Raw genomic sequence first — 23,397 nt, forward strand, 5'->3', positions numbered from 1 at the left:
ATGTGTCATATATAAGAGCATACATTCACTAAGATTAGTACAATGATGATAAAGAAACTCAATGTAATTATCAGTGAAAATTAGGAATAATTTTTCCCCAAAATTTGTCATACCTTAAAGGAGAGTTTTACAAAAAAACCCCTAAAACACCACCAAAACAAAACAAAAGACCACAAAAAACCCCAACCTAACAACAACAACAAATACCATCATCAAAACAAACTCTATATTAAACCCAAACCTTTTAAAATAGTCAGTGTAAAAATATTATCGTAAAAATCAAAATGGTCAAATACTACATGCCTTCATCAGCTAGAGATTATGGAGAAGAAAGTGGCCAATTTGATAAAAGTGGAAACAAAATCACCTGGAAACAAACTGGAAACTTTAGAAAGCTGCTTCAGGGTTCCTCTGCTCTCTGCAAAACTAGGATATCATTAAAGGTGGTACAGACCAGGTGCCCTCACAGAAAAAATGATGGCCCTGGTCCTGCAAATAGCTTGCAAAGTGCTTCCAGGACTAGAGTGGATGAATTGAAATAACTTACTTTTTTTCTGGCTTGTGACTGCAGGATCATCTATATTCTGCACAGAAGACAATCCATTGCAGGCAGGCAAACAAATTAGATATTCTTGGGGATTGGAAGCTGAGGCCATTATTTATCAGTAACAACTGCAGTAATTACACTGCAAATGGCCACCTGTTTAAATTACTCAGGTATTTGTGTTCCAGGCAGACTACTGGGAAATCCGGACACATGGAGTTTTAAGGAAGGAAGTCTATAGTTCAATAATTGGGTTTGATCTTATTAAATAGAGAGGAATCCTTGGGAAGAAAACATAAACACATGCAGATTTGAGGGGGAACCAAGCACATGAACTGCTTACAAAGAGTGGACACATTCTATGAACTCCTCTGTGGAACAACAGCTTGACTAAGTGGCTTAACTGCTGATCTTCCTTCTGCCTCCCATCCCTGTTTGCTCCCCTCTGTGCCCAGCACATCTGCCTTAATGCAGAGCTGCTCCTTGATGTGTTCTGGCTTCCTGGCCTAAATTTAAGTTATACTGTTTTGCTCCACATTTCCTTGTCGCAATGCATTCAGGATTTACCATCCCACTACTGCTCCCAAAAAGATGCTGTCAGACTTTGTGCAAAAGAAATCTGCACACAAGTTATTTAGACCACATCTCAGATCTGCCCTGAGAGCAGCTTTTTGGGAAGGGATTCTAGGAAGAACTTCTAGGAGGTGATTCAGAAGGATTTCAATTCATGCTTGTTGCACAGCTACTTCAGAAACTTCAACAAAAGCCATGGGAAACAGAAATTAAGTTAGTCATTTACACTGCAGGATGCATTTACCATCTTAGGAGTGCACACATTCCTCCAAAGGGTCAAGCAGGGGGATTCCAGCACACTGACAGGTGATAATGGAAACATGTTGCATTTTTGCTTGGGATTGCGGGCTGGTGGATTTTTTAGGATCAGTGCAGCTTGATGATTATACTTGGTATGTTATCATCAAAATACAGTGGAGATTTCAAAGGCTAGTCCATTTGACAGTGTTGGCAATCTACAATGTTGTGGTCATTAAATGAACTACATTACGTTTACTACAGAGCCCAGGGAAATAGGAAAACAAACTGACTTACAAAAAGAGGCACACACAGTTTTTGCTCAAATGGTAACCTGATAGGATATCAGTTGAGGATGGAGCCTTAAATAAGTAGTTAAGAATTCCAAATAAGATGTGATGACTTCCTTAACGTATTAAGTTTCCATTTTCTTAATTATCTTAAGACAATGCTGTCATGTCCCCCAAGAAGTTCTTGAATATGGAAGTGCTGAGCCTCTGCTCTTACTATTACTAGTCAGTTTTTTTAGACAAAAGCTTCAGGGCAAACTACTTTCCACTGCTGGAACATACCCACACTTTACTCAAAGGGTTAGTGATCGTGTATTTGTTGCCAACTCTCCGTCAATTTACCTTCCAACTAATTTAATATATCTTGACTCTGAGGTGTTTTTTATTTTCTCCCCTGCTGATATCACAATGTCAGAGATCAAAAGCTCATTCCCATCTTCCAGCTCGTGTTACATCCAAGTAAATTACCAGATATATTACAGAAAATTCGAAGCACTCATCCTAACACTGTCACAAGCAACCCAACAAAGCTCTGAACACTTTGCAGAGTTGGGGACACTGACAAGCCAGGGCTGGAAAGCCAAGCTAATGAACCATGAAAATGTGTCTCCTGTACCTAGCAGGCACTTACAGATGTGTGGGCTGGAAAGAAAAACCAAAATCCTATGGGGCAAGGGGGAGGAGGGCTGGGGGATGGAGGGTGGTGTTAAGGGAATAAAAGGAAAAAAAAGATACAGAGGTTTTCTTTTAGCTTGGTTTAATAAAGCTGGTAAAGAGATTTGTAAAGCTTTGGCAGGTCTACATGGTTTTTAACCTGTTCTTGCCCACACGTGTGAAGAAGGCCTTTCAGAATGCTCAAAAGAAAATAATGAGCAAATGTCTAGTAAAGACTAGGTCAAGCATTTCTGGCTCACCTCTCTAACCCTTTCAGCACAAGCTAATCCTCCTTTGGCACTGAAATAAAGAAATACAAACAGAAATCCCTTCTGCGTTAGCTGCCTGCCTAAACTATAGTGTCTGTAAACTTTCATTGAAAACCCTGTTGGAGTGAAAATTAATTCAGTGAAGACAATTCATTGCTCCAATAAGTGACTCTCTCATAACAAGACATACCTGACAGCTCAGCTTGATGACCTGTGTCAGAGGAAAAGACACATGTATATACAACACATGGAAACACACACAGAAAATGGGGCATACTGGGGTCCTGACTTGGAGTTTGCAAGAATACTTCAAAGTAAGAGACCTGTGAGAGAATTTATTTCAATTCCATCTTAAGTGCTCTCTAGTGCACACCAAAACCACCCCTCTCTCCAGCATTCTAGCACAATTATGTCCATGCCTCTGGGTAATTAGCTCTGATATCTCAAAAACAGTGAGAGAGAAATCAGCTGTGTGAAGGGATTTAAAACCAGCACTGTGGGCTCGATCACAGTCTGGATGACAGGATATTCTGAGGAGAGCACCACTGCAACTTAAACACCAGTTAGCAAGAAATACCTAAAAACTCTGACACAAACAAAGAAACTTTAATGCAGAATGTACATGCTACCTGTAAGGACCATCAGAAAACAAAACAGGGTAAAAGCACTCACTGAAAAAGCATTAGTATCTGTTTATTTTAATTTAAAACATTACAGAAATGAAAAGGCTGCTAGTTTAGGATTGCTGTCATATTAAGTCATCTGGAAGACTATTCAAGATATCTAGGCTTCTCTGCCACCAGCTTGAATGCAATTAGTATCTCAAAACAGTTGCAGAAATACTTTTGAATAAACCAAAACTCACTAACAAGAAAGAAATCAAATGCTCCAAAATCACCATGACAAATCCAAATTGACTGAAGCAAAAAATCCCAGCAGGCAAACCACCAAATGCAATTTATGACCATTTCCCGATAATTTCCATGCCATGCATCTTCAAGCTATTCAACTCTACTACCTATCAGATGAAATGTCTGGATGGATGGGAAGTGATTAGTGTCAGAGGAGTTCCTCTTTAGGGGCTGAACTACCCAGTGCATTTTAGAGGGGAAAAAAAAAAGAAAGAAAAAAACCCACGAAACAGTAGGATGAAAATAGAGTCAGTCATATAGGGTGATGGATAATTTATTACAAGGAGTTTCTCCTGCTTTTCTGGGAGCACTGCACAGGATGAGAGTAACAACTCGAGAGACAGATCTTGACTGTTACCTGGGATTGCAAAGACAACAGCTTCCACAAGAGTGAAAGCTGTCAGGCTACAGCAGGCAAGCAAGGGGTAACCAAAGGTATTTAAACTAGACAGTGAAAAACTTATTTTTTCTTTCATCCTTCTTACCTTTCCCCTTTTACTACCATAACTGTTGACATCAGTTACCATCTCCCCCTTTCCCATTGTGCACTACAGTGGCCATACAGCAGGCAGACCTGCCAGTTGCACTGAAACAGAATGGCACCTTCAATTAAGTTTATATGCTTTTCTCCCCCCAGTCCTCTTTCCAATAAACAGCAATTGCGTGCATATTGCTTGCGTAAATCTGAAATATCCAGCACCAGGTTACAAATATTGACTGTTGCATTTCCTGAGCAAAATTTTCCAAAGGGCTCAGCTCCTGTTCAGAGCTGCTAGGTGAACCAGGCCATCTTTAAAGGGCCTGGCAAAATACTCAAGTCTTACTGCTATTCCTCAACAAAGCTACTTTTGAAAATGACATGCCACCTTCTCTTCAGTTGTCAAAACAGAACTCAAACCAATGCTATCATTCTTCAAGGAGAGTGGAGGTTGTACAAACTGTAATTGCCAAATCCCTCAAAACACCAGAGTCACATGTTTTGTCACTATAAGCACACAGCAAAAAAAGGTTGGGTTTAGTTTGGTTATTCATCTTTCAGCCTCATTTAAGAAAGAACATAATCAAAAAAGCCTTAGAGACACTTCTTGAACACAGTAAAATTATGTGTGGGTCCATTCCACAGCTAACTGCATCCTTAACTACTCCCATATTTTCCTAAATCTGCTTAACCCATTTCTGAGTCTCCATAAACAGGGGACTAATACCAGGTGTATTATGCAATAGAAAAGAGTTAGAATTAATCTTAAAAGCATGAACAAAATATAGTAAGTAGAAATGATGAGAGCAGCCCAATCACAAAGAGCCAGACAACTCAGGCTACAAAATCCACCTGAGATTCTGCCCTCTATAAAGCAGGAGGTTATTTGAACTCGTGTTGATGCTGCCTGACCAGTTTTAATTGCCTATTTTCTTTCATCTGTCAACTCACTTGATATTCCTTATTCTTTTAAATCCACACACAGTCCTTCTACATCTCCCAGGTCAGGTATTTCAAAGCCTCCTCCCTGAGCAGTTTACCACGTGCCAGAGCTGAGGCTGTGCGTTTCGGCAGTGAACACTGATGCAATGAGAAAGGTTATTTTACCCACGGCTCCTTGAGCATGTGAGGGAGTTTTTTTTTTACTGGGAATGCTCTGTTGTCACCTTGGCTGCAATCCTCCGTTAACATGACATGGGAGACAGTGGTAAGCTACAGCTCCCACTTCTTTAGCTTTTCTTCAGAGAATTAGGAGCTCCACACCTTGATAAAATGACACAGAATATGTTGCTCGAGAATGAAAGCGATTTTCTAGCCTTTGATTGCTGAAAGCATTCTTGATAAATTGAATGGGAAGGCATAAAAAAAAATGGGGAGGTGGCTGAGAACAAGAGATGTTAACAATGAAGCTCTTATGTGAGGAGGATTCAGGTCATCAATTTTCCTTCAGTATGAATCAAATACTGTTAGCAACATAGAATCGGCTTCACGATAAGACGCACAGACACGCTTGAGAAATTTAAAGCTTTGCCCCTCGTTGCAGAATTTACAGCATTTAATCGACCAAATGGAAAGGCAGAGGCTCTTATCAACTGGAAAGCGGGAGGCGTGACAGGAGAGCAGTCTGGGATAATGAATGCACAGTGAAGTCATAGGGATGCTTGCGAAGCCACTCCAGTGTCTCGGCAATGCTGAGGTTCTCAGAGTTAATTAAATTACATCTCCCTCATGGGCACAATCTAATTTGGGATGTGGTGGAAGTAAGGGACAGCTTCCATTTTCTTCCATGCCCCAGAAGACACAGAGTATCACTGAGTTAGATGCCTGACGATGCACATCAAGGTTGGCATCCTTACCAGCGAGCGCTTCTGCCTTCACCCACAAGATTTCCTCCTCTTCTTCCTCAAATCACCTCTCCAAGCTCCTTTCTAAAATACTTCCCTAGAAATCTCTCTCAGCCATTCTGTGGCCTTCCATCCTTGCTATCCCCCACTTTTATGGTGACCAAACCTTTCTGCTTCCAAGCTATGCCTGCTACATGCTTTGGCTCTCTCATCATTCTCTAAATTCAGTTTGCTAGTACAAAACACATAGCAGGTAGCACCTGCAGCAATTCCCTCACCTCCCAAAAAACCCTGCAAAATAGCAAAATCAAACTATGCATCACTGTACAAGATGATCCAGTTGTTCATCTAGCGTTCACACACATTTCTTCTCTCTCAAAGTTGCTTAAAGCATCTTCTTTGAACCAAAATTTCTCTACAAAGCAAAAGCACTTGTCAGACCAAAGAGCTATATAACACAGATGCAAGGCTTTAGGTGCAGAAAAATCACAACAATTAATTAAAATTAAGACTCTGCTAATATAGACACTGTCATTCTTCCCTATTACCTTCTAAATGGTAATAAAAAGGATACCATGTGAATTTCACAGATGATCCAATAAGTTCCTTTGGCACCTATTGATGTAACCATGCCTTTTAATACACAAGAATGTCACAAACATCCAATTTTCTAGTATTTCTTCGGAAACAGGATTTTATTTACTGTTCACAAGTAACCTCTCCCATATAAATTAATGCTAAAATAAATCTATAGCACCCATTTCCACATCAACCAACATCTAAGCAGAAAATAGAGCGGAAAAAGAAGTTATTGGCAGTAATAGTTTCTAACAGCTATCCAGGGGACTTCTCCTTGCTCACAACACTTATCTAAACACTGATTCAGCACACAAAAGGCATCTTCAGTAATCTGAATGGAACCTGCAAGTACTTTTTTTTTATTATGTTCGTTGAGTTACAGTGGTTTTTTGGCTTCTGGAGAGCCAAGAGGCAAATTTATTCCTCTAGTATCTATCTATGGTGTCAGTTCTCCCAACACAGCCTTCCCAGAATTTCTGCATTAACAAGCATTTCATTCTTTCTATTGATCCAAAACACACATTAAAATGGCTTGCAGGGAAGGGATTGCTCTGTCCTTTATTCAATACTTGCCATCCCCATAAGGGCAAAAAAGTTGTGGTTTGAAATGATAGAGAAAAGGGGCGAGTTACAACTTCATACACAGTGCAGCAGATTCCTGTCACACCCAGCATTCCTGTCCAGTTTGGTCTCAGTAACCCTCCTTCCATGAGGATGCCCAATTCTCCTGCTGCCCTGATGAAGCCACTGGGCCCAGCTAAGGGTCTCTACTGCAAGGGAGAGGTTCTCCTTGCACTGTGTTACTCATGAACAGCTGCTGTCAATGCCACTGACACCCCACTTTGTGATCACTTAATACAAAGTCAGCACCCCGCCCTGGGAAGGATCCATGATTCTCCCAAATGAACTCATTGGCTTGTGGAAAGAGGGCACTGGAGGACAAAATCTCTGCCAACAGTCTCTGCATTTCATGACTAGAAACCCAGTCTTCCCTTGAGCCCTGTGGGAAGTGCCCACAAGGCTGGGATCTCAAGGTGACATTTATCTCCTGACAAGCTGAAAGAACAGTTTTCATTGAAGAATACCATAATCAGGAAAACAATGATTAAAGAATTCTCACACTGTACTCACATGTCAATCAATCCTCTAAAGCATGGTATAGATCCAGACATACAAAGAGGTAATCAACTTTTTAATCATAGTAACAACTTTCTGAATGGCATTGCTTCTTGTTTCAGAAAATAAAATCTACTGCACACCTCAACTGAGAGAAAATCTGTTTTATTCAGGTTGTTTCTGAGAAAGCACACAAGAAAAAATTGTAGGAACATAAGAAATGCCAGAGGCCTTGACCATACAACTCTGCTCCTGCTGCCCTGCTGAAATTCTCATTTGTTCTGTCACCCAGTGCAGGCAACCGAAGTACACAAGTACGTAACAATGAATTACCCTTACTGCAACTTAATTCTTGACCTGAATAGGTCTCTAGTTTTCATTTTAGGGCAACAAATAATGAGAATTATTCAATGACCCATACATTGCACGTTTCTGGGTAGAACTGGGATGAGGAGCAGAGAGTGTGGGAAGTTGCCCTGCCTCCTCTATTGAATCTGCAAATGGCACGTTTGCATGGGAGAAGGAATCAGAGCTTGTGGCCCAGCCACCAGCCCTCAGAACTGCTGCCTGTGTGCCTCCCAAACTTCAAACTAGTTCCACTTCACCATGCAAGAGCAACTTCAGAGGCAATTTTGGGAGTCTATAGAAAAAATAGAAAAGAAAGAGGCTCAGTTTTGAGTTCTCCGTAAGTGCCACTAAACACTTGTGAGCAAACTGCATATTGTATGATTTTCAAGACCAAAGTGACAAATTCCTGACCATATTACTGGGGGTGTCAGAGAGGCAATTAAGCAACCATCCAGAGATACAAATTATTAGAGAATCCTGCTGCCAGCAGCAATCAAAGGCATCAAATACATCTGCAACAAACAGGAGCAGCAGAAGCAGAAAGATCAGTGACATCAATTGATTCCAAACAACCTACAGGAAAAGCAAATGCCATGGACAGGCAGAAAGAGATCTCTTTCTACACTTAGCAGATATATAAACCTTAAAAACCCCAGGTGGTGTTCACACTGAGAAAAGCAAATGCACAGAGCTGGCAAGGCTGAGGACTGCAATAATCAGAGGAGAGGAGGCTAAAATTTCCTCTGAAGGCAAGTTTTACTATAATTGCCTGCTTCAGGACTACTGAGTCCTAAGCACTCTTTCAGCTTAATCACCATAGAATAAATATAACCTGCTGAACACTCTGAATTTTGAAAAAAAAAAAAGGTCTTGATAAAAACTACAGTTTATAGTAATTGCATATATTTTCATGCAGCATAAGTGGAAAAGTCACAAGAAAACAGCAAATGAGTTCCTATGTGACCTGGCCTAAGAAATCCAGAAGAAATAATTCCTCCCATCCCTCTATAAATCCTTGGCCAGCAGTGTTGCTGGACACAGCAATAAAGCATTATACCATCCTAACCAGAGGATCAGTTCTACCCCAGCCAACCACCTGAAAGCTTTTTAGGTGAGAGGGGAACAGCTCTTTTCCCCTACTCTTATACCCGCACACACTCACACCCCCAGTTATAACACAATTAAGTACTTCTTTGTAAATGTTCCAACTTCTCAGATAAAGTTCCTGCAGGTTAGAGTCTAGTCTGTTGGTGCAGAAGAGCTGGACAGAAAGCCTTCCCACACCTACAGCTTCAGCCTTCTTAGACATATGAGTAATAAAACACAATCTGAGAAACAGTCATTCAGGATAAATTCTCTTTTGGAAAAAATGAAAAATTCATTCTCTCCCCAGAGCCAAGCTGAAGCAGTCAGGAGTATTCATGTCTTTTTGCTATCAACTCAATTAAGCACGCAGTAAGGATTGCTGGGTAAAATGTAGCATGTATTTGCATGCATGTAAAATGCAGACTCAAGGAGTCTTAAAATCCCCTTATAAATACAGCAAAAATAGACCAATAAAATATTTTGTAATGACTATTTATGTTTGTATAACAACTCATTATTTCAATTCTCCGCATCAGGGATTTCTTGTTTCTTTACTCTACCCCCTTAAATAAATCTAAATAAATTATACATTTAAAAACAGGCTATGCATCTATAACAACAGAAACAAATTTCATTTAACATCCAGCTGTCAAAGACAACCCTTCTGTCACTCTTTATTCAAGCCTGTTCTACATAATTCATGTCATCTTAATTATTTCCTTCTCTTTCTGGGTAGGATAGCATACAAGGACGAGCCACTTACAGCACAGTCATCTCCTTTGGAGATGATATGACTACATGCCATGATCACGCACAAAAAAAAAAAGTACACTGATAATTTAAGGTGGGGAATGATACATATGCAGATGCTATCATGATGGACCTCACCTGATCCACAGACTTCAGCAATAAAAATAGCCATGTATGTGTATAATACTGTGTTTAACACAGACATAGTATGCTATTAATAGCCTCCCTTTTTGCTCCTTTAAATCCTGTAGGAACAGATGCTGACAGAGTTCATGGAAAGCAGAAGAAAAAAGAGAAGAACATTAGCTCAAACCAGACTGGTTTTTTTTTTTTCTTTTTTTTCCCCATTAAATCCCCAAAATTAAAAATTATTATATCTCAGCCAAGGTCCTTCCTTTCCTCCACCACTCTGTGCCAATAGTCAATTAACAGGATTTACAAACAGACTTTTAATCACAAGTATACTAAAATGTCTAAAGCAGTACAGGCGTCACTCTAGAAGTATCCTATCCCATTTGCACAGGATAAATAATTGTTTTAAGCAGTTTAATCTGTTAATGCCTGAGAGGCCTTAATTTTGGTTACTAAATTTCAAGAAGCTACTTTTGTCAATTCAATATAGTTAATAGCCATAAATCAACTTCCTCACTCTACATGACTAATGAATTTACTACATGACAAAGAAAGCAAATTCCTCAAATTAAGGTTTCACTATAAAATGCTCCTCATCCTCCCTATAGCCCAGCACATTCCTCTTCCTTCCCTGCCCTTTTTGTGGCCTCCTTAAAGCTGCAGCAGGAGACTTGCAAAAGGGATAGCCTGGATCCTGCGAACATTTGCTTGCAAAGATGACCACCGTGATTCAGGAAATGTTCTCAGTTGAACTGAGGTACTAAATCTCAGCAGTGCTTTGCATTACCCCAGACTCTCCAGAATCAGGTCCTTCATGCTCCAAGACACTGTTAGAAACATCACTGATCACACCCAGGCTCCAAACAAATCTGGGATTGCTTCCTGCACATGCAGTCCTGTACTTTTCACCCTGCTCTGCTGCTCACGCTGCCTTGCACACCATCTCAGGTTACTCAGAGCCTGAGCAAGGCATGATCACTTACTCAAAGCTGAGCTGAAATGGCAGCAAAAGTCTCCATGCTCAGGGTTGTTGCCATTTCAGAGCACAGCTCAAGGCCAGGAATACAAACACAGATTGATCTGCTAGCGCTGGAAGAGCCACATGCACAGACCAGCAAAAGTCAAGGGACTCAACTCATTAGGAGCTGGGAAGATTGAAGGGGCTGGACACAGCCACAGAACCAAAGCACTGTAAAATATTAACTTAATTCCATACTGGCTGACTGTGCAACATCAAAGAAATCTCAGCTGTATGATGCTCCCCAGCAAAATACAGATTGCCTCTTCAGTGCCAAAAGAGGACAAGCAAAGAGCTTGTTACATACCCACCTGCTTCCCCACATAATGCTGGCAGTAGGAAGACACTGTAAATAGGAACTGCCCTCCCTGGGGAGCTATTCCTATGGGAGGCACTTGCTGGTGCAGCCATACAAAGGCAGATCCTGAGCACCTCCAAATCAGGGCACTACAACTTCACTCTAGGGCAGTACAGGACCTACATCTTCACACCCTGTAACCACATTAAAATTATTTTTTTTAAGACTTAAGGATTACTTAGAAATAAGCAACAATAGCACAGTTTTCACAGAGAAAAGAGTGATCACTTAGGAGCAAAAGGACGCTGAGAAGCACCTAGGAAGAAAGAGGAAATCCAGCAGAAAGTAAAGCCAGGAGAAAATGAAGGTATTAAAGCAAGAGTTGCAGCTATCTCTGATGCCTAATAATGAGATGATAAGAAGATGATAATCAAATAACAAGCTTGGGTAAAAAGGAAAAATTTAAGCATCAGGAAGTCAAAAGATAAATTCTTGGGCATGTTACAAAGCCAGCTCCCTTGGGCCCCATTTGCCTACTATGGTCTTACACACAGTGGGCAAAAGTGGGATGTACAGTCACAGAGTGAGTTCATTGATTAGCAGTCATAAAAGTTTGAAGGTGCCAAGCTGAAAGTCATGACACCTGTGTGGGATATTAAGACCACAATCTTTCAGCATTGTATGTGGTATAGAAGCATGGGCTTAACAGATATCCAGGGCAGCACAACTTTCTTGCTTTCTTTGCAGTTTTGAGGAAACCCAAATGACCAACATCTACATCATAATGCAATTTAGATTTGCTAGCCTTCTGCAATACCTTTGGGGTCTTCTGGATGTTGCTACTGGTCTCAGCTCTGTGTTGCTTCTGCTTCCTTCTTGATATTAAATCAGTTCTGTTCTTTGTGCAAGAGCTGTGCTGTTTTCTCTTAAAAAAAGGCTGTCATTTGCTATTTTTCTGTGCACATGTTGCTGTACTTTCTCATATGTACATCCCCCTGTACATATATGCAGTCACTCTAGATGTATATACAAACATGCCAAGTGTTGCACATTAAAGAAATGCATATACTTAAAACATCATACTGTATCTTGTCTATTTTGCCAATAACCATCTGGAAGAGGGAAGGAAGCATAGAGAAATACTTCATGTAACCAAACTAGATTTTGTACACTTCTCCAGGAAGAAAATGTTCCAGCAACTTTTTCCTTTTGCAAGTTATTCATTACTGCAATAGTTTTACCCAGATAAAGACAACCAAGCTATGCCATATGGCAACCAACACCAGCAGGCCACCACCTTTATTTTCAATATATTTTTAAATGCCGCAGGAGACAGGACAGGCACATGTTCATCATCCTTACAAAAAAGACATACCTCCACAAATCTCAGTGTCTATTTTTTTTTAATTCTCCTGTGTGGTCAACACATTTTTGTACGATTTTGTTCTAGTTAATTGCTCCCATGGACCACCAACACCTGATGATGGCTCTTCTCGCAGCACAGGAATGTCAAAACTACCCAGTGTTTGCTTCAGAGCCTCATGCTCACAACTAAGCCCTTCAGCCATTCCTGTAGCCAATGCTAAACTCAACTTTAAATTAGCACCACAGGCACTGCAGCTTTGTTTCTCTTCATGCTGAGCAACACTGGACTGTGACCAATCTGTCCTATAGATTTCCTCCTTCCTGTAAGGCCCCTAATAAAATTTGTGATATTCAAAAAGTGATACGCTCTTGATTTCACATTCCTCTTTCACAGCTGCATTATTCCTGCTGAAACAGTGGAATGAAATTATGCATGGAAACTCTGCTCAGAGTTTTCCTCTTCATGGAAGAAGAAAAAAATGCTCAACATGCTCAGAATCCAAATCAGAACCAGAAGGGCCCCAATACCATATACACGTTATCAATATGGTGCACATTTGGAAATCACACAGTATTTGCCAAACTTGAGGGTGTCCCTCTGGGAGGAAGGGGATTAAAATGTAACCTTGGGTTAAAAGACGTTTCACAATCAGGATTTCCTGTACCAACACTGAGGAAATTAAATTCATGGTGGAGATACTCTGCTGCTGAAATGCAAGGAAACACTGGAAGAAACTAACATGCTTAAAATACATGAATTAATTATTTTATGCAGAAGAGCCCCAAAACACAGATTTGGCAGGTATACTCTTTGAACTCACTTATTTATTCATTCATTTTAGTGGCCCTGCTGTACTTTGTGCATTATTCTCCATAATTCAAGCAGACGTGTAAGAGAGTTCCCACATATTTTAATGCATATTCTGAAGTCTCAAAAATAATAAAAAAATTAACTATGTATCCATTTCTATGGGTGCATATTTGTGTACACCTCCAAGGATGACAGCTGAAAAAGGGACTATTGGTCCCTAATCTCTTAATTATGCTTTTTTCACCCTCCCCTCTTAGTGCATTAATTTGACAGTAAAGGTTTCTGCTCTCAACGAAGGCTGAGACAACAAAGCCTCTCGGAGCCCTGATTTTTGGCACCACCTCACTCCTACTTTATGCTTGAGGCTACTTCCCCTCTGACTGATTTTTAATTTGAATAAGCTTTCACTGAAGACTGTATCAGAACTGCAGCAAGTTAATCTTATTAAACCATATGAGTTTAAAAACTCATAGCTTGATGTCAGGCAGGCTGTTTCCAAATTGGTATACTTAAGATCCAAATTAGATCATGAGGAAAATATTAAAAGGCACTAGAGCCATTTAAGAGTGAACTTCCATTTTGAAAAGAAATTTCTGGACATTGAGACCTCAAGACTCATGCCAGTTCAGTGGGAGTCGGGCTCCTGGCCGCAATGGGTGCTTTTAAATCTTTTAAATCTAAGCTATGGAGAAAGGAATAAAGGAATTTATTTCATCTATTGTCGGTACTAGCTCAAATACATGGGTCATTCTGAAGGATACTTTATGTATAGGCGATTTCTACTCCAAACCAAAGTTTCATGATAAAAAACATCTTTGGGGCACACTGTGTCAGCTGGCATTGAATCTGTTGACTGATGCAACAAAGTGCCTTTTAAGCACTATACAACAAAACCCCCATCCTCTTTCCCTCCCTTTATTTTATAGAGTACTTTTGGTTTTTAAATAATTGTCAAGTGTTTATAACTTCAGTTTCCCTTCAGCCACCTCTGAGCATAGAAGACTTCCCCCCACAATCAACAGACATGGGGGAAGCAGTGATAACGATGCTTGGCTCACCAACCCATGTGGTTTGCAGCAAAATTGGTGGTGGGTGAGTCACTCTTTAGGTCCCCTTGACATCCAGTGATTGGGTGAGGTGAACCACTGAGTGCTTTTACCACCTGGATGCCATCCAGGCCCCAAAACTGAGGAGAGACCTCTCTCTCTGCAGAGATTTCCTGGAAGGCTTCTACCTCCATGCTGACTTCAGACAGCTCATCACATGCACGGCTACACAGGCACCAAAGTGTTCTCTGGATTGCAGCCCACCACAACAGGCATTACCCTGCATTGTTTGGTGCCTGGCTTTAACTCTTTCCATGTAGCTACAAAGTGCAGCTAATCAAACAAAATTGATTTTCCAAAGCTCCGACTAATCCACTGCATTGAAGGTGACCTATATTCTTTGTGCCTATGTATCATTAAGGGGTTTGGGGTTTTTTAAGGTGTCTTGGATATTAAGATGCCTGTCTTCAGCTGCCAGCAACCTTGTCAGTAATTAAACAGGGTGTGGAGGTGGACTTCTGACATGGTCAGGCTGGGTTTTTTAAAGATGTCTTCTTTGCTCCCTGAAATATCAATGACAATGACTCCTCTGCACTTGTATGTGAAATTTTCCATGACCCATAGGAAAAGCACTTGAGATACCAACTTGAGCACAAGTCCTGTCCACCAGCATCTGTGACAAGGTTACAGTGCTCCACTATGTGTGACTAAGACCCTGGATGCCTGAAACAAGTACTATACTTTTCCCAGAACTAACCTTGCTCCCTCCAGCCTAATGGACATTGATATTTTACTCCACACATTTGCTAGTATCAAGGACCAGGCTTTCCACCAGTACTAGCTGGCACCACTGTAATCATTGAAGTGGAACAATCTGTTCCAAGCAACCAGGAGAACTAATCATTTATCAGGAGCAGAGCAGGCCTTTTGGGGAAGAATGCTATTGTATTTGTGTGGGTGTAATACCTTGAGTCAAAAGGGACATTCTGTGCAACTCAAAGCCACTTGGGAAAAGGAAGAGCGGAAGGAGGCTTTATAGAGAGAAATGACCTCAAACTCTCAAATTTATCACAATTTTTTTCCTCCCTCTTCTGTCCTTTTGAGTTTGCTTAAAAATGAAGGGTATTCAGGAAGAACAACAAGAACCTTCACACACTTGTAACAAAAATCCATACCAACTCCCATAAGCAGAAATATTTGAAAGATCATCACGCTCTCCTTTGGAGAACAGAAAGGTTAGAAGCCATATAATAAATGAATACAAGCTAAGGAACAGAAATGGCAAAGGTAGCTTGGATGCCTCTGTCTCCAAAATGAGGAAGGATGGCAATGAAATTAAGACCCAACATTATTTTTTGCCTGCTGGACTTAGAGCTTCTAGAAGTCACCATGACCAGGGACTTAATGAGATTCAGAAAGGATTTGAACAGACAGCAGAAATACACAATTAAAGCTGAAAACCTAGAAAGGATGTTAAAAATCTTGGGCATTGGGGTGAAAGGCCATCTCTAACTATGAGGGATCAAAACAAAAAAAGGCATTGGAGTGGTAGAGATAGTCCCTGTCCATTATGGGATGCCACATCCTGCCCTGAGGGAGGCAGGACTGGGCTCAGGGGCAAACCAGACTGCGTGAGGAAACTCTATTCCCATTCTGGCATCTTTCCTTCTGGCCAGCTCAAAATCCTGTCTTCTTCTCCTGCATTAGTTTTATAGTTCTTTATTGTTGTCTTGCCCATAACTCAGTCCTCCATTTCTCACAGTGTCTCTGTGATAAAGTTTTTCCCTTCCTTGTCACCAGCCCTACTCTGGGTAAAAGCATGTAATATACTGCCTGCTACCAACTGCAACTCTCGGTAACAGACTGAATGCTGAGGCCATAATTCAGTCTGGAGACTCCACTACTGCCCATAAACCACTCCCTGTCTCCCAGTTTACGATGTCAGCAGGACTCAAGCTGAATTAAGGCTTCTACTCAATATAACTGACACCAATGTATTATCTTATACATAATGCATAGAAGATGGTTCTAATCAAATTCCATATCCTGCCCTTTCTTTACATCACAAATGTGGCCTGGCATTTCTTATGCACTCCACTTACTGATACATAAAATCCTTCTCCTGAATTACAATGGGCATCAAAACCTGTTCTTGGGTCACTGCTTCCAGTAACTGTCATTCCCTTCCCTCTTTTTCCCAAAGAGGTTGAAATAAACTTCAGTTTAGCCCTCTAACAAAATGCACACTTAAATTTAGGACCACATTGAACTGATCATCCAGGAATATTGCCTGCATCAGTCCATATTTTCTATGCTGGCAAGCAAATGTTTTGTGTCTAATAGGTATCTTTTGCCTGTTTGCATTTGGTATCAGCAGAGTGATCACATAAAATGCAAAGCCATGCTGTAGATGCCAAATTGCAAGCGTGCAAAGGTGAGGGAGGTCTGCAGGGAGAGCTTCCAGCCCTGCAGAGAGGCACAGAAATCCCAGGCATACACACACAGGGAGGGTGTGGTATAAGCCAGTGCTGGTTTTACACATCTTGGAACGGAATATGGAGTTCAAGCTCCAAAGATCCCACAAACGATGCAGTCAAAAATGTGCTGAATGAAAGCTTTGAAATGTCCTAGAGAATAGACAATCCCCTGTGTATAAACCCAATTTCGACCTCAGGCACAGACTAACTGAGCTCTTTTGTACATGAAGAAAGAAGCAAAAGAAAGTGATATAGATGCATTACTTCAAAGCCATCTTATCTCACAGCCCTTCAGACATTATTCCTAACCAGAAAACCAACCAGAGAAGTGTGCACATATCTTTCTAATCAAAAGAAATTTTTGCCTTTTTTTTCTTGTCTTTCTTAAGATAATTTTTTTTTAATCTTAAGATAGTTTAAGTCCACTTAGTCTCAACAAACCTTACAGACTATCTTGCAATGCTCTGCATAGATATAAGCCTCGTGACAAGAACACCAAGCATCTGAAGGCCAATTCCTGGACAGCTTCATATGACTGCCACATTCAGTGAATGGAAGATGCAGGAATACCGTGCAAAAGCATCTTTGATGTTTACCACTTCAGCTATTTAGGTAATAGACAGGAGGTGCCATGGGAAGCATGCAGATGCCTGGCTTTAAATTTTGCTCTTTGGGCACTTTGGATAATGCTTGCATGGTACAAAACCCGTTTCAGCAAAAGCAGAGAACACCCAAGAGCCTAAAGCTGCATTTTTCCTGAGCGCCCTTCTTGTGGTTCCAAGACTCTGCTGCCAGCAACACATCCATCCTTGCCTAACCCTTCCTCCCACCTTAACAACTGAGCTGCTGCTCTCAACAAGCCTCCAAAACTCAGAAGAAAAACAGATACCAGGAGTATGTTTCACATAGGTCTTCTCCCGCTGGCAAAAGCTACATGTGAAAGGTTGCCAAGGGCTGGTCAGTTCCTTCCCTCTGACAGTGGAGGAGGCCACTTTCACACTAGTAAAGTAATGGATGCAGTAATAAACCTGGATTTTTCCTCCATGGTTTTCAGCCCACCATGTGTTCAGAGATTCTGAGGCCACTTCAAGATATGATTTACCCAAGAGATTTTCCTGTGTCTTCTCTTTGCCAGTTAAGGACGAGGTTGGGGGGAACTGGAAAGAAACAAAACAAAATACCTGCAAAAACTGAAACTTAAGAGAACAGCAAAGATGAATTCCTCCAGCATGCCCACCATCAAGGAAGCCTTTCCCTTTGGCCAAGGGGGCTGCTGGTTGAATGTTGCTTTCTCAGCTCAAGTCTGGATTTTCCCAAATGGCAATGCACTGGAGTCACATGCTACCAGCAACCAAAACCCAAGAGCCACAGCACAAATACAACCATCTATTTATTTCTTTATTTTAAGTGTGGTGTTTTATAGCTGGCCACAGCTACCAATTGGTACCCAGGGAGGCCTAAAGCACTATTTTTGATCGACAAAGCCTTCCAGGGTTTGGAACCTAATTACCTTCAGAAGCTACTGCCTCTTCCTCATCTGTTACCATGGCAGCTGCAATCATCTGAGATGTTTCAGCTGGCAAATCCTGATTTCCTAGGGTACCAGGGCAATTCCAAGGGGCTGTCACTTTAAGAATTTACTCCAACATTATTTTCAGTAAAGGAAGAGGTAGGATAAATTAAGACCGTGTAGGCTGGGAAGTAGCAACCTATTTTAGAGTGATTCAACAGCCCAGTGCACAAAACCCCACTAGGACTTACTGTTGTTGTTTAGTTATTTTTGAATTTTTTTTCCCTGTCTTAGTAATCTAGCATATGTGCCCTTGTCCCAGGGTCAAGGTTCAGGTGAGATTAACAGAACTCCCTTCATTTTAAAATCTTTCTCTATGGTGAAAAATTAAATCGTTTAACCAAGTGGCAAGACTTGTTTTCTAACCTTTAAAATCAGAATCCAGGGAACGTGAGTTTCAGTATTCCCCCTTGATTTCTATTGGTTACAAAAACTGTTTAACTGAAACATTAGTATTTTTCCATATTGATGCTTTTCACGTGGAGATCTCAAAGCGCCAGACTTAGGCTTCCCAGAAAGCCTAGCTTCCCATTGCAGCATCTCAGTCCTTCAGAAATGTACTTCTCATGCCATCTGTGTGGTAACAAATTTAGAAAAATGAGTAGTATCTTGGCAGTCTTAGCAAAATGTGCTCAGGATGCAGAGGAGGGTGGTGGGGGGTTCCTACCAAATAGGGCGTTCAGTATCTGAGTCAGAGGTGATGACAGCATCTAAGCAGGGGGCTGTTTTCTAAGAAATATGCCATTAATTTTGTGGAGCCTGACACAACTGTGCTGCAGTTCAGCTGAAGCCATCCCTTTCAGTCCTGCTGATGGCCTTGTCAGTACAGAGCCTCCAGGTCTGCAGCTCTGCTTGTCCTCTGCACCTTCTCACGTGCACTGCAAAAAAGCTACTTAATGTAAAAGACTACAAGAACACCCCAAAAGTAGTCTGTTCAAATCCAGTGGCCATTTTATGAATGACCAACGTGAATGATCCTATCTGTAAAACGCAGGTAATCCCGCCTCTTCATTTCCCAATGCAAGTGCAGATCACTGACATTTGAGAAGTGTCTTGAAAATTGCAGGAGATGATAACATCAATAACAGCACGCCATGAGATGCAATATTATTACAATAATAATGGCACTCATTTCAGACTCCTGCATTTTTCAGGTCATCAACCAAAAACATTAGCAAAACACAACCCTTCAGGAGATGAAAAATCTTTGCAGTGTAATGCAAGCAGCTTCATTCAATTTATTTATTCTCCTCTATGCTGTGCAAAGGGCCTGCTACCATCCCTCCAACTACCAAGAGAATTGTGAGTGCCCCTTCTCCCATAAAAAGATTAGGCCCTCTGATGAAACTAAAGGGAAATCTGAGAGCAACTCACCACAGTCTTACATTCTGCAGTCTTGCGCTTTTTCTTTTTTTTTTTCCCCCCTTTAAGTCTTGACCTGCAATCTTCATCAATGATGTCAACACTGAAACCACAGGGACACGCCACGCAGATCAGACTCAAACCTAAAGGAAATTAGCTCAGCTAAGCTACTGCAGGCCCAGCAGGACATCTAGTACCTCCCAGCTGTGCCTCCCTTCAGGGGAGAAGAGATAGCTGAGCAGCTTTCAGCAGCCCTCATCCCCAAGCCAGAAATGGTAAGAGCAGCATACAAGAGCTCTGCATGGTTCTGCTGTCGCAAAAGGCAAACACTGCCTACTTTGCAAACTGAGCTCTCTGCATTGCTGAGAGAGATGAGACTTCCCCAGCAAGAGCCTACCACATCTTCTAGGGCAGAAAGAATTTTGCTTTGATCTTGAGAACAACTGCTGAGACATGTGAACATTTCTCCCGTCTCTTCTGCTCCGCCTGCTGATTTTGTCATTTTGCCTCATTATTCCATCCTTCCTTTCCTTCCTCCAGATTAAGAGGAGCAGATGATGGTTGGGGTAGGTAAGGATCCAAAAAGCAAAAGGAAGGCTTTGCTCTTTCCTTTAGGGCAAAAAAAAAAAAAAAAAAAAAATGCTCTGTGTATGTGCACCTATACGTCAGGTACTTCCTACCGTTCCTGCTTGGATTTCCCTCTTCCCCCCACTCTTTTTTAACATTTGAAGTTAAAATATATGGAAAAGAATGTTCCAAACTTCAAATTTAAATGCAAAGGTAGTATTGACAGCATAAAGTTCTGTGAACATACTTGCAAAAAACCTGATCCCCTCTTCCTCCTTCTCTTACTTTCCAACCAAGATGCTTCCTTGGTGGGAAGCATCAACAGGAAAGTCAAGAGAGCACACCAAAAGCAATTTTTTTCCTTTTGTCTAGAGGGTGTTTTTAACATACTAAACTGTGTTAACACTATAAAAACAAAGGCAACTTTTACGGGAATAGGAGGCTGCTTTTCCCAATTGTTTGCAGGAAACCCTGGCTGTTGGAATGGATGATATATTAATTTTGTGGCACAGTCACTCAAGGGAGGACATGGCAAAGTCTCCCATGGTACAGTGCACACAATTTACAACGGGCATGGTTAGAATTTAATTATTTGTTACAGGCCTTGCAAAGATGCTTCTCCAAAGCAAACACTCTACAAAATACTTTTTTTCTAATCACATCAGGAAAACTTCAGTTCATAAAGCACAACTTTCTGAGCTGTTACGGACAACAGCTGCTCAGATGTTTGAGGGAAGAGCTGGCAAAATAAAAAAAACCCAAAAACACCTAAAATAGGCCTCAGAGATTTAATGTCGTGTAAAATAGCTCCCTACAAGCTGTTTAAATGTCCTTTACTTCAAGAAATACTCCCAATATTGTAGAGAGTTTCAGAGCAATACTTGCAGCAAGAATTCTTTGTGTTCCCTCTGCTTAGGGGGCTCCACAAACATACCATAAGATTTATGTCTTTCCCTTTCAAAATAACCTCACGTAGTCGTGCACAAAAATTAATTTATATAAGCTTACAGAAGAAAGGAACATGTTAGCTCAGGCTGTTGGGTTTCTGGGGGGTTTTTTCACATTTCTTTTGGTGGGAGTAGGCTGGGAGAGCAATCACTAATACCTACCATAAATCTGCTCACTCACAGCCTCAGCTCACTCACTACCACCACCTCTTTCTCATACACACTTTCCTTCCCATCTTTCCCTCTCTCCCTCCCCATAGCCACGCCAGAATGCCTCCGAGTTGGCTGTGCAGCGTTGCTGATTAAAATCTGCCAGTAGTGAGACAGGTTACTGTAGAGCCTACAAGGGGACTGTGTGTTTATGAATGCAATAATTAATCAATGCATAATAAGCACACACTGCACATACCACTTCTCTTTCCATACACAGACAGCTTCAATTACCATGCAGGTTTCACTGTCACGACAATCTTTAGTTCCCAGCAGCTGCTCCCCCAGCCTGCAGCATTAGCAAAGACAAGCTCACTGTGTTAGAGTCTGCATTAATCTGCAAATCCACCCAAATACTGCTAATTTTGCAGGTAGAGGTTTTCAGAAGAAAGTGCCATAGTTAGTGCCACAACTACTAGGCTGTCACAATTTTCCTTTTAAAATACTTTTTTCAGAGGCTCAGCTGTAAAGTGTACTCAGAGCTGTGAGCTGACAGACTGGTTTGCATCTTAAGAACATATTTCATTTTAATGGTTTTATTTTTAAATTGTTTCAACTCTTTGAATTAATGGAGACTTAAAAAAAGAAATGAGACAGATAAAAATGCCAAGTAGAATATTTTCCCCTTTTTTACCTGTCTTTTAACATCAGGCTATATTTATTTTCAAGAAACTCCATAGTACCCAATAACAGGACTGCACACCTTTTCCCCCCTTCAGTGCCCGTCCTCTTCAGTACCACTTTCTGCCCAAACATAAGAACAGAGATACTCTGCCCCAGAGATGAGCTTCCCTAACTCTCTGCTAAGCTATTTGAGCCTGCACTGATGATACCTGGAGGTGAGTAATCACCACAAGTTTCCATTGCAGCACCACAGGCACGGAAGACTATTATGTGCCCTCCCTGACCCAAGGGCCAATGTTTATTGCAGACTTGCTACGTGTAGGGACTGACCAGAACATTGCAGAGCTCTGCATTTGGCTTGGGAGCTGCTGCCTGGAGGACACTAATAACATAAATATAAAAATACGAATACTTTGTTCTCTGTAACAGCCACAAAGGGGATGACATGGCTTTATTCTGCCAATATGCACAGGATTAAGGGTTTCTGCTTGAAGCCACTAACAACCTGAACAGGAGAATTACAGTAATTCCACTAAAACCATACTGAATCCAAGGAACTGGCTGATGGCACGTTGTTACCCTCCCCACATCTCTCGAAAATGTAGCTGGCACAACCCTACAAAGACAACTTCAACCAGCTACACAAGGAGGTCTGACTTAAAGAATGGTCTTAGAGGAGCCACATGCAGCAGTGGGGACATTTCTCATGAGACTTCTCAACATTTTGAGACCTAAATACTCAACATGGAGCAGTTTCTAAAGGGAAGTCAAACATAGCAGTTAGCATGTGAAACACAGCTGAAATGCATGTTGCTCACACCAGTCCATTTTAGTGCAAAGCATTTCACAGCAAACACAACACCAAGATACTCCATTAAAACCCTGCACTGCTTGAAGCCATGAGGTCACTGTTAGGACCCAAACACAGCTGTCATGACATCAATTAGCAACACTTTGCCTTATGCCAATGCTATTATTAATACCTCAAAATACTAATCTCTATTACTAATTAACAGTCAAATGCACTAAATAATTATTCATGTATTAGGAATGTATTACTGAATTCAATTACACGTCGAGAGCTGTGACTTATGAATCCTCCCCACAACACCACTTGTGCCAGAAAACATCCTTAAAAATTCAGCAGCATTTAAAAGGCTTTTCATAACCAAGAACACACCTCTAGGCTGGAATAAACTGTTAGGCCCTGGCTCTACAAGCCAGACAGGAGTCTGTCTACGTGTCTGACTGTATCTCAGTTACCATTTCCAAATGCAGCAGCCACACTTAA

General features: G+C 41.2%; 1 protein-coding gene across 15 annotated transcripts in view; it reads right to left on the bottom strand.

Moving 5' to 3' along the window:
- Nucleotides 1-23,397, bottom strand: part of ADGRL3 (adhesion G protein-coupled receptor L3) — a 491,337-nt gene that overhangs the window by 237,798 nt on the left and 230,142 nt on the right. The window lies entirely within an intron of this gene.

The sequence above is a fragment of the Zosterops lateralis genome (genome assembly GCF_965231275.1).
Source record: "Zosterops lateralis genome assembly, chromosome: 5".
Lineage (NCBI taxonomy): Eukaryota > Metazoa > Chordata > Aves > Passeriformes > Zosteropidae > Zosterops > Zosterops lateralis.